Genomic DNA, 12,944 nt, shown 5'->3' on the forward strand with positions numbered 1-12,944 from the left:
CATGAGTGCAGGCTGCCTGAATGAGGTGGAGAAGGGACCCAGGGGTCCAAAAGCCTAGTAAACCATTATACAGCAATCTTCCTTTTTCAGCCTGTGCCCTGCCCCTGCCTTCCACAGTACTCTGCACCATCAAGTGCTAAGTTTCCTCCAAGCGCTGAGGTTAGCCTCTCTTCCATTTTGCCAAGCCAGTTATCACTTCTCTGTCCAATTTCTGGCTTTTACAATTTATTGAAATCTCTTATCTGTTGTAGACTTTTCTCCTATTCCCTTTTTCCTTGTGGCTTATATCTTGTAAACATCTTTCTACACTATCATTTTCATGTCATTTTGCAAAGAATACATGATAAACACCTCTGGTCATTCCATAATTAAACAGGAGAGGCTTATTTTTTCATTATGAAAAAAATTGATAACAGAAAGGGATCCAGAACAAAGAACACAGTTCTTATTTTGTAAATTTCTTTCCTTTCTTTCCTTTTCTTTTTTTTGTTTTGTTTTGTTTTGTTTTAAGAGACACAATCTGTCTGTCTCCCAGGCTGGAGTGCAGTGGTGTGAGCATAGCTCACCGTAATCTTGAGCTGCAGGGTCAAACAGTCCTCCCACCTCAGCCTCCTGAGTAGCACACTACCACACCCAGATAATTTTTTTTTTATTTTATGTGGAGATAGAGTCTTGCTCTGTTGCCTAGGCTGGTCTCAAACACCTTGCCTCAAGCAATCCTCCTGCTTTGGCCTCCCAAAGCACTGGGATTACAGGAATGAGCCACCACACCTGGCCAATTTTTCATAAATCTCTAACATTTTTAAATTATGCTAAAATGTTATGGATATTTTTAGATTTTATAAATTAGTTGAAATTTATGTTATCAATTACCAGTTTATATGCTTATAACTTTTAGATCCTTTTTTTTTTTTTTTTTTTACTTTTCTTTTGAGACAGAGTCTTGCTGTGTTGCCCAGGCTAGAGTGCATGGGGCAATCTCAGCCCACTGCAACCTCCACCTGTAGGAGGCATGCACTACAGGCATGCGCCATCACACCTGGCTACTTTTTAAAATTTTTTGTAGAGACAGAGTGTTGCCATGTTGTGCAGGTTGGTCTTGAACTCCTGGACTCAAGTAATCTGCCCATCTTGGCCTCCCAAAGTGCTGGGATTACAGGCGTAAGCCACCCACCGCACCTGGCCTAAATCCATTTATTGAATATCCTCCTCGATATTTTTCCATGCATACTTGCATATACTTTGGGTTTTATTTCAATGACAAAAAGATTAAAACTACATATTTTGTAAGTGCTCTGTTACATTCAATGAATTTAACATAATGATTTAACCAATCCCTTATTGTTGGACATTTAGGGATTTTATTGTTGGATGAAATTTTCCATTTCTCATATAAAGCAAAGTAGTAATGTCTTACTAGAAATTAATTTTAAAATTCAAACCCAGCTTCAAATTTAATAGGGAAATTTGGAGGATTCCTGCTCAGGTCAACAGGACAAAAGGGTTGCTCGTTCTTCCCCTACTAATTAATGTGGTGCTGAAAGTATCAGTCAAAGGAACTAGAAGAAAGACAGAAAGTAAAGATATAACTATTGAAAAAAAAGTGTAAAATTGTCATTTCTATATTATATGATTATATACCTATAAATCAAGTAAAATATATATATTTTTTAAATATACATTTTTTTCAGTTGATTTTTTGGTATACATATGTATATCCTCACATGTATATGTACACCTAAAATATCAACTAAAAAATATATAAATAATAAAAAATTTAAGTGTGGGAGCAGGAAAAAAATTAATTTACCAAAATTGTTTGTGTATATATATATATATATATGCATACACACATTATGTGTATGTAGTACAAACACACAGATAAACAATACTCTTACAAAATAAAAAAAGAAAAAGACCCACATAATTGCAACGAAAAGTGTGTAGGGGTAATTAATAAAAAATATGCAAAACTGGCTGGGCACGGTGACTCACGCCTGTAATACCAGCACTTTGGGAGGCTGAGGCAGGTGAATTACTTGAGGTCAGGAGTTCAAGACCAGCCTGGCCAACATGGTGAAACCCCATCTCTACTAAAAATACAAAAAATTAGCTAGGTATGGTTGCACATGCCTGTAGTCCCAGCTACTTGGGAGGCTGAGGTGGGAGAATCCCTTGAACCCAGGAGGTGGAGGTTGCAGTAAGCAGAGATCACACCACTGAACTCCAGCCTGGGCGACAGAGCGAGATTCCATCTCAAAAAAAAAAAAAAATGCAAAACTTCCATGCGAAAAACATTAAAACACTCCTGCAGGACACAAGAGAAGATTTGAACAAATGAAACTCAGACCAGGTTTTTGGAGAGAAAAAGTCAATGTATGTAAATGCTCTCTCTAAGTTTTAATTTTATTTATTTATTTATTTAAAGGCAGGGTTTCACTCTGTCGCCTAGGCTGGAGGGCAGTGGCACAATTTTGGCTCAAATGAGATCTCCCTCCCTGTAGCATCAACCTCCTGGGCCCAAACAGTCTTCCCACCTCAGCCTCCTGGATAGCTGGGACTGTAGGCACACCCACCAGGTCTGGCTAATTTTTGTATTTTTTGCAGAGACGGGGTTTTTGCCTTGTTGCCCAGGCTGGTCTCAAACTCCTAAGCTCAAGCTATCTGCCCACCTCAGCCTCTCAAAGTTCTGGGATCACAGGTGTGAGCCACTGCACGCGCCCCTAATTTTTAAATGTATTACACTATCAATGAAAACACTAATTGGCAATTTTCTGGAATAGGACAAAATGATTCCAAAGTCCACATGGGAAAGTAAACAAAGAAGTTTACCAGAAGAACAATTTTTAAAAGATCAGTGAGAAAGGAATAACCTTCTATATATTAAAAAATACTACAGAATCTCAATAATTAATACTTTGGGATTTCCATTGGAATAGATAGGCTAATGGAATTAAATAGAAAGCCCAGAAATAGACCCAAATAAGCAGCGTCTCAAGTCAGTGGGGTAAGATGGACACTTGAATAAATGGATAGCACCTGGAAAAAATAAAGTTAAATCTATGTCTCATTCTGTGTGCTAGTAAATATTCCAAATGGGCCAAAGACTTAAATGCAGAATATGAATATACAAATGTATTACAAAGGCCAGGGATGGTGGCTCACACCTATAATGCCAGCATTTTGGGAGGCCAAGACGGGAGGATTGCTTAAGCCCAGGAGTTTGATACCAGCCTGGGCAACATAATGAGACCTCCTCTCTAGAAAAAATCAAAAAATGAGGTGGGAAGATGGCTGAGCCCAGAAGGTCAAAACCAGAGTGAGCCATGATTGCACCACTGCACTCCCACGTGGATGACAGAGCAAAACAGAAACAAAAACAAAAAAATGCATTCCAAGAAAATATGGATGAATTCTCTCCTTACCTTGGAATTTGTAAAAGGAATGGGAAGGCCTAACTGTGACTCAAAATCTAAAAGCCATAAAAGATTAATAAATCTAACTAATTAAAAAATCAGAAACTACTACCTGGCAAAAATAACAATAATAGCATAAGCAAGGATAAGACACAAATTACAAACTGGAAAAAATATCTGATATTCAAATCACAGATAAATATATAAGAAGCGTATATATCAAAGAAGAAAAAGACCAGACACTCGAGAGAAAATTAGAAAACATGAACAGATATCACAGAAAAAGAAAAATAAAGGACCTTTACACATTATAAATGGTCTTCATTTGTAAAACTATATGCAAATTAAAACCAACCTCATCCCATAAACATATTGTTATTCTACTTTCTCACTACTCTCTGACTTTGGAGCATTCATCTCTCACTACAGCCTCTTCAGATTGGTCTCCCCACCATCATTTTTGAAAAAGAGGGAAATTTACAAAGCTATATCTTTTTTTGTTTAATTCTAGATCTAAAATGCCATGTTAATAGATGTTGCTTGGATAATACTAGAGTATCACTGTTTATCAGCATATAAAAATTCCTGCTTACTGTTTTGAAACATGAAGAACCCATACATCAATATGATTAAAATCAGAACTAACATGTTCCCTATCCTGTTCCTATGTACGATTTTTTAAAATAAAGTTGATAAACTATTCATAAGTAGTTTTCATAGACCTCATAGCTAAATACAACTTTAGAATTTAGAAATATTCCTTAGTATAAAGAGCCCCTGCTCTACTGCCACCCCCTGCTAAAATATTCAATTCCAAAAGAATCATATTTTTGTAGTGATATAAACCAACCACTTCATAGAGACAAAAAACTACCCTAAAAATAATTAAAAATTAAAAGAGCAAATTTTGTTTGTTTGTTTGTTTAAGACAGGTCTCGCTCTATCGCCCAGGCTGAAGTGCAGTGGCGCAATCTCGGCTCACTGCAAGCTCCGCCTCCTGGGTTCACGCCATTCTCCTGCCTCAGCCTCCGGAGTAGCTGGGACTACGGGTGCGTGCCACCACGCCCACCTAATTTTTTGTATTTTTAGTAGAGACAGGGTTTCACCGTGTTAGCCAGAATGGTCTCGATCTCCTGACCTCGTGATCCACACGCCTTGGCCTCCCAAAGTGCTGGGATTACAGGCGTGAGCCACCGCGCCCGGACTAAAAGAGCAATTTTTATGACTGTTGTTAAATATGCAAACATATTATCTCCCTTACAAATTTCTTATCTCCCAAAAAATTTACCTAATGTTATTACAACTATCATTCCTGCAATGGTGTTACTATAAGCAGCTCAACCCATACATATGAATCATGTGGATCACTAACTGAAGTCCCTGTTTTACACATTCTATATGAGAAGTCAGAATCATCGAAAATGACAGTTATTATTTTTATGGAAAATGTATATGCTGCATTCAGATCTCCCACTTAATCTTGACCTGCATGCTGTGCATTTTAATTAAAAAGCATTTTTTGTACTCCAGCAAGTAACGGTTTTGAAAATTTACCCATTGCCATCCCTTTTCAAAATATTTTTTTATACTTTGCAATATATTAAGAATTTTTTATTTGGTTTTGTTGTTGTTGTTTTGTCTGTTTGTTTGTTTTGAGATGGGTCACACTCTGTCACTCAGGTTGGTGCGTAGCGGTGCCATCTCGGCTCCCTGCAACTTCCACATCCCACGTTCAAGCAATCCTCCCACCTCAGCCGCCCGAGTAGCTTGGACCACAGGCATGCACTACTATGCCCAGCCAATTTTTGGTAGAGACAGAATTTCACCATGTCGCCCAGGCTGGTCTCGGACTCCTGAGCTCAAGCAGTCCACCCGCCTTGGCCTCCCAAAGTGGTAGGATTACAGGTGCGAGCCACCACACCTGGCCCTTTTTTGATTTTAAAAAGAAAACAATATAGTATTAGGGGAAAGGATATTTTATGGGGATTTATTTTCAATAAGGAAAATTATGTTTAAAGTCTCAGATTTTAAAATTCTCTGTGGTAAGTAGAAAATACAAGATAACTTCACAAACATATCTAATTGAAATGAAGTTGAAGTAAATGTCAGGATTTTTTAGCATTGAAATTGCTTTTGTTACAGGTAAGAAACTCACTTTACCTCTTAACATTTATAGATAGAAATTGAGGTCTTCAGAATTTGACCCTTTCTCAATAACAAATTCTCAAATGGAATATTATCTACAGTGATTCTCTATCTCTCCACATGGCTACAAGATCCACTAAGCCATCAGGAAGACCTGGGAGTCATCATTGACTTCTTCCTCGTCCCACAGAAGCATTCAGTGTCTGCATTAGAACAACTGCCTCCAAACTAGTCCTCTTTGCAGTAGTCTTCTTTCTGCACTCGTCCTTTCTTTCTTTTTTTTTTTTTTTTTTTTTTTTTTTTGAGACGAAGTCTCTCTCTGGAGTGCAGTGGCACAATCTCGGCTCACTGCAAGCTCCGCCTCATGGGTTCACGACATTCTCCTGTCTCAGCCTCGCGAGTAGCTGGGACTACAGGCGCTCGCCACCACGTCTGGCTAATTTTTTGTATTTTCAGTAGAGACGGGGTTTCACTGTGTTAGCCAGGATGGTCTCGATCTCCTGACCTCGTGATCTGCCCGCCTCGGCCTCCCAAAGTGCTGGGATTACAGGCGTGAGCCACCACGCCCGGCCATGCACTGGTCCTTTCTAATTAGTCTCTATTGCTGCCACCAATAAAAAATAATAAATATTTTCTGAATTTAGAAACAAATGAAGTAATATATTCACCCAAAATCCAGATTTTCTGGACAAGTGACTAATTATCAAAACCCACCACCCATGGAGGAGGCAAGATTACGGTACATTAAAGTCCAAAGTACAATTCTAAGTCTCACAACTGTTCTGAGAGTGAAATCACTGAATACACCTGGATTATCAATTACCTGAAGACAATCTAGTTTTAGGGAAAAGGATATTTTAGGGAATTTATTTTCAATAAATCTGTCTTATGCAGATAGTCCCTGACTTACAATAGTCCAGCTTAACAATTTTTCGACTTTACAATGCAGTGAAATGCATTCCTTCAAGATTCTTCTACTGAATGCATTTCACTGCATTGTCAAGTCGATCTTTTCCCAGGCTGGTGATATGTGGTACAATTATACTCTCTCCTGATGCTGGGCGAAATCATCTAACACAAATCCTATTTTATAATAAAGTACTGAATATCTTGTATACTTTATTGAATACTGTACTGAAAGTATTATTTTTTTTATTGTTATTGGGTCAGAGTCTCACTCTGCCACCCAGGCTGGAGTGCAGTGGTGTGATCAGAGCTCACGGCAGCCTTGACCATCTGGGATCAATCAATCCACGCCTGCCTCAACCTCCCAAGTAGCTGGGACTACAGGTGCACCCCACCATGCCCAGCTAATTTTTTGTAGAGATGGGGTTTCGCCATGTTGGCCAGGCTGGTCTCGAACTTCTGGGCTCAAGCAATTCACCCACCTCAGCTTCCCAGCTGGGATTTCTGGTGTGAGTCATGCTGAAAATGTTCTGAGCACATTTAAAGTGGGCTGGGCTAAGCTATGATGTTCAGTAGAATAGGCATGTTAAACGCTTTTTTTTTTTTGAGATGGAGTCTCGCTGTCGCCCAGGCTGGAGTACAGTGGCGCCATCTCAGCTCACTGCAGGCTCCGCCCCCCGGGGTTCATGCCATTCTCCTGCCTCAGCCTCCCGAGTAACTGGGACTACAGGTGCCTGCCACCTCACCCGGCTAATTTTTTGTATTTTTAGTAGAGATGGGGTTTCATTATGTTAGCCAGAATGGTCTCGATCTCCTGACCTCGTGATCCGCCCGCCTCGGCCTCCCAAAGTGCTGGGATTACAGGCGTGAGCCACCGCGCCTGGCCTGTTAAACGCATTTTTGACTTAGTGTATTTTCCATTGATGATGGGTTTATCAGTACACAACACCATCCTAAGTAAAGGAGCATCTGTACACCTTTGCAACTTACATTGCACCCTGCAAGGTGGGTGCTATCTAAGTGTTCCCACTGTTCTCAGCTTGTCAAGGAACTCGCTTAGGAAGCTCAAAGTTCTGTGGCTGAGGGAGAGTCTTACCTGATAATCTACATTCTAGAGAGAATGATGTGTTTCTCCTCCTTCTTTATCCTAAGCAATTACCTAAAGTTAATAAAATACAGCCAAGTGATGTAAAGGGCTGCTTTGCCTCCCCTTTTATGGCTCCTACAAAGCCCTCTGGTTTGTTGATAAAATCCTCTACCAGATATTTTAAAATCTATCAGCATTTGGCTTTTTAACACTGTTTTAGGCACACAGTGTTCTATTAGTACAGAAAGAGAAAGTCATCCTCTTAATGTATCAACATAGAGGTGAAATGAACTTGATTTCAGTTCACTTTGTCTTAATCCAAATTATTAATTCGTTTAACAAATAATGCACATTGTAAGGGTATCATGGGAAACTTTGAAAACAATTGTGTAAATTCTGATTGCTAGTCGTACAAGACATTCTTGGGAAATAAAAAACCATAACCAATAGCTAAATACACCACTGTCGAATTTCAACACTTGTGATATTGATTTGTAGGGGATGGGATGAACAAACAGAGCTGAAGTTCAAAATCATGTCTCCTAAATAATTTAGATGTGGTTTTAATAATTTTAGTCTTCTTTGGCTTGTACCATTACAACAGTAAAGCCCAATCATTCTGTAAGAATGTCAATATAAAAATAACTCACTGACATCCTTCTTATTCCTTCATCTCTCTGAACCAGAATTCAGCCCTTCCTCTAGTTTCTACAGGAAATTATCTCTAAACATTTCATGATTCTCCCCAACTTAACATAAGAGTAGGGGGTTCCTGAGAAGTTGAGTAGAACTTCTACCAGCTCTATCTTCCAATCTCTCTTCTTTCCTACATAGGAGTTGAAGAAACATTTTCTGTTGATTAAATCCAATGGAGTTTCACTGCCTACCTAAAGTAGTTCTTCTGGCCAGGTTCAGTGGCTCACGTCTGTAATCCCAGCACTTTGGGTGGCTGAGGCGGGTGCATCACCTGAGGTCAGCAGCTCAAGACCAGCCCGGCCAACGTGGTGAAACCCTGTCTCTACTAAAAATATAAAAATTAGACAGGCATGGTGGCGCATGCCTGTAATCTCAGCTACTCGGGAGGCTGAGGCAGGAGAATCACTTGAACCTGGGAGGCAGAGGTTGCAGTGAGCCAAGATCGTGCCACTGCACTCCAGCCTGGGCAATGAAGCAAGACTCAGTCTCAAAAAAAAAAAATTTTTTTTTAAAGTAGTTCTTCCAAACAAGTACACTACTCTTGCTAAGGGAAGTTCTGCAAATATATATATATAGTGCTTTATCCACTGCTTTTGCTCTCATTTCTCAATTAGCTCTTGCTGCATTCCCCTAGCCCTTGAGCTTTTCATCTCAAAGTTTTGATAATTCCTTGAACCTGAGAACATAACGGTCTTTTCTGCTTTGATTCTTAGCTCTAAATTTTGCAATTAACCTTTTGCTCAGTTCACTTCTGCCCACTCCGGGTTCTTACCTACCTTGAAGTCCATCTTAGCTTTGGCTTAACCCTGTCCTCCCTGTTCCCCCAATCCAGTAAGGTTTATCTGGTATCAATTCCACGTATGCCATCTAAAACTCATTCTTGAGCTTCCGACCTATATTCCCAAGATTCTACTATGTTTTCCCAGGTTCTTCAAATGAAATAAAATATATAACTCATGATCCCTCCTCCTTTCCATACTCTTCTTTCTCTGAGTTCATGAAGTCATCATGCTTCTAATCACCCAATCTAGAGACTTCAGTTTTCCTAGACTCCTCCCTCTTGCTCAGCTCTCTCTATCCAAGTACACAGCAAATTCTGTCAGTTGGACTCCCTACATATTTTTCATTTACTTACTTCCTCTACCCTTACTCTCACTCACCAAATTTAAACCTGTATACCACCCTTTTCCTCTTATGTGTCCCTGGCAACATACCAAGTTAATAATTTGCTTTCCCTCTTCTCCCATTGCTCAGTACCACATGTTTCACACAAAATACACCCTCAATAAATATTCATTGGTTATAGAAGAGTCTTCAAATCCTTGTGATCTCATATCTTTTCTTTTCTTGTCATTCATAAGTTGTCTCTCTCTCTCCGCAACTTCATGCCTCTTCAGAATTCTTCTGACCTGCTGTTGGTTATCTTCTTTTCACCTCAAATCAAAATCGTTCTGTTACTCTTTATTGCCTATTAACGAAATGTGTTAATGTCCACCATTTGAGCTCAAACCTACATTTCCATTTTTACTGTTCACACTCTTTACTCATTCTCGCCAAATCCAACTACTAGTCATTCTCCATTTTCCTGCATCTCTACCTTTGCTCATGTTGCCCCCAACACACACAGTGTCTTTTCCTCCCATCTTTTCTTATCAAAACTTTCCTAGTTAAGGCTGAGAATTTCTCTCTCCCTCTTTTGTCCTTTGAGAGTTTGAGCAAATTTATAGCTTGCTTTGTACAGGTACTTTATTTCTCCTACCAGGAAAGCAGTATCATAGAGTTGTTCAAAGCAGTGTTTTTCAGACCACCTGCAACAGAATAACTGGAGTCATGTTAAAAAGACAAAAACAAAACAAAAAACCTTCTAAATCAGAGTTTATTGAGGTAGAACACAGAGCTCTCCACTTTAAAAAGAAGCTCCTGGCTGGGCACTGTGGCTCCCAACACCTTGGGAGGCCGAGGTGGGAGGATCTCTTAAGGTCAGGAGTTTGAGACCAGCCTGAGTAACATAGCAAGACTCCATCTCTACAAAATACACACACACACACACACACACATTTTAATTAGTCAGGCACAATGACAAGCACCTGTAGTCCCAGCTACTTGGGAGACTGAGACTGCAGTGAGTTTCAGACTGCAGTGAGCTATGATCACGCCACTGTACTCTAGCGTGGGTGACAGAGCAAGACCCTTTCTCTAAATAAATAAAACAAAAATAAAAAGAAGCTCCCCAGTAAAGTGCACAGTAAAGTTGGAGACCTAGGCCAGGCACCGTGGCTCATGCCTATAATCTCAGCACTTTGGGAGGCTCAGGCGGGTGGATCACGAGGTCAGAAGTTCAAGACCAGCCTGGCCAAGATGGTGAAACCCCCATCTCTACTAAAAATACAAAAATTAGCCGGGCACAGTGGCGGGCGCCTGTAATCCCAGCTACTTGAGAGGCTGAGGCAGGAGAATCACTTGAACCCAGGAGGCAGAGGTTGCAGTGAGCCGAGATTGTGCCACTGCACTCTAGCCTGGGCAACAGAGCAAGACTCTGTCTCAAAAACAAACAAACAAAAAAGTTGGAGACCTTTGAGTTGCATAAATGGGCCTTGAAGTCAGAATTGGGGTTGCATTCCAGTTATATCCTTCTTAAAAGATAATTTTCAGAAAAAGCTAAAATCATGACTGATACAGATAGAAAAGGAAATAATGTCAAAGATTTTATTTAACTAATCCAGTGAGGGAACCAGGCAGATGTTACAACCTGTTTTTAAGCAAATCTGAAAAAGACATATTTATACTGAGTTGTAAAATGGCTCAAAGACAATTAAAGGCAGGAATCAAATGATCTGGAAGGTGTCCTCTAAGCAATGTAGAATTTTCTTTTTCTTTTTTATTATTATTATTATTTTTTGAGACAGAGTCTCACTCTGTTGCCCAGGCTGGTGTGCAGTGGCGCAATCTCAGCTTACTGCAACCTCTGCCTCCTGGGTTCAAGTGATTCTCATGCCTTAGCCTCTGGAGTAGCTGGGATTACAGGCATGCACCATCATGCCCAGCTAATTTTTGTATTTTTAGTAGAGACGAGGTTTTACCATGTTGGCCAGGCTAGTCTCGTACTCCTGACCTCAGGTGATCTGCCCGCCTCAGCCTCCCAAAGTGCTGGGATTACAGGTGTGAGCCACCGCACCCAGCCAGCAATGCAGGATTTTCTATTGAAACATAAATTTTTTGTACACCTTTTCCTAGCTATATGACTTTGAGTGTGTTACTTAACTTCTCTGAGCCTGTTATTTTATCTGTAAAATAGTGACAATAAGTTTTTTTATGTTTGTGAATTTCTTTATTCTATATGTATATATATGCATATACATGTTTTTTTGAGATGGGGTCTCACTCTGTTGTCCAGGTCTCTACCTCCTAGGCTCAAGCGATCCTCCCACCTCAGCCTCCCAAGTAGTGGGGACCATGGCTGGCGCCACCATGCCCAGCTAATTTTTGTATTTTTTGTGTTTTTGTAGAGGGGGGTTTCACCATGTCACCCAGGCTGGTCTTGAACTCCTGGACTCAAGTGATTTGCCTGCCTCAGCCTCCCAAAGTGCTGGGATTATAGGCATGAGCCACCGTACCTGACCAAATAGTGACAATAAGATTTTATAATTAAAAAAAAAAACTTTCATGGGGATAATACCTAATAGAGTTGGTGAGAATCGAATGAGTTAATGAGTACCAAGAGTTTAGGACAGTGTAGAGCAAATTATACTCAATAAACATTACATCATTGTTGTCATCATCATCATTGTTGTGGTAACTATAAGTTCCTTGAGGATCATTCTTGTTTATTAATGAATGTATATATATGCAATCAATCAATCAAAGTATATTAAATACCTACTTATGCTAGGTTTGGATGAATAATAAAATAGTTCCTGTCCTCAAGGAGTCCAGACTAGCAGAGGAAATGAGGACTTAAACAAATAACTACACGTGATATAATAAATAAAAATAGAGTTTTTTAGCACAATTGACAAAATGACTAACCATGTGTAGAGTGTACAGAGTGCATACAGAAAGGCATTATAAATGTGAATTTGAGCTGAATCTTAAAAGGTGAGCAGGTAATCACTAAGGAAGCACAATGTGGTAATAACTATTATCCTAGATCATGTTGTTCTTATTTAGTTTGTGCAAGATCCGTATAATAATGATTCATTTCTAACTGAGTAGAGAGGGGGTTTCACCATGTCACCCAGGCTGGTCTTGAACTTCTGGACTCAAGTGATTTGCCCCCCTCACCCTCCCAAAGTGCTGGAATTATAGGCGTGAGCCACCATGCCTGACCAAATAGTGATGATAAGATAATACTTACTATGTGTCAGGCACTATTCTAAAGAAACATCATTACCCTGTTCTTTTTTTTTTTTGAGACAGAGTTTTACTCTTGTTGCCCAGGCTGGAGTGCAATGGCACGATCTCGGCTCACCACAACCTCCACTTCAAGTGATTCTCCTGCCTCAGCGTCCCGAGCAGCTGGGATTACAGGCATGCACCACCACACCCGGCTAATTTGTATTTGGAGAGACCGGGTTTCTCCGTGTTGGTCAGGCTGGTCTCGAACTCCCGACCTCAGGTGATCCACCCACCTCGGCCCCCCAAAGTGCTGGGATTACAGGTGTTAGCCACCGCACCCAGCCTATCCTCTTCTAGAA

General features: G+C 40.1%; 1 protein-coding gene across 3 annotated transcripts in view; it reads right to left on the reverse strand.

The window, feature by feature from the left end:
• Positions 1 to 12,944, reverse strand: part of TLCD4 (TLC domain containing 4) — a 178,809-nt gene that overhangs the window by 148,038 nt on the left and 17,827 nt on the right. The gene's annotated exons all lie outside the window — the stretch shown is intronic.

This window comes from Pongo pygmaeus, chromosome 1, assembly GCF_028885625.2.
Source record: "Pongo pygmaeus isolate AG05252 chromosome 1, NHGRI_mPonPyg2-v2.0_pri, whole genome shotgun sequence".
NCBI lineage: Eukaryota > Metazoa > Chordata > Mammalia > Primates > Hominidae > Pongo > Pongo pygmaeus.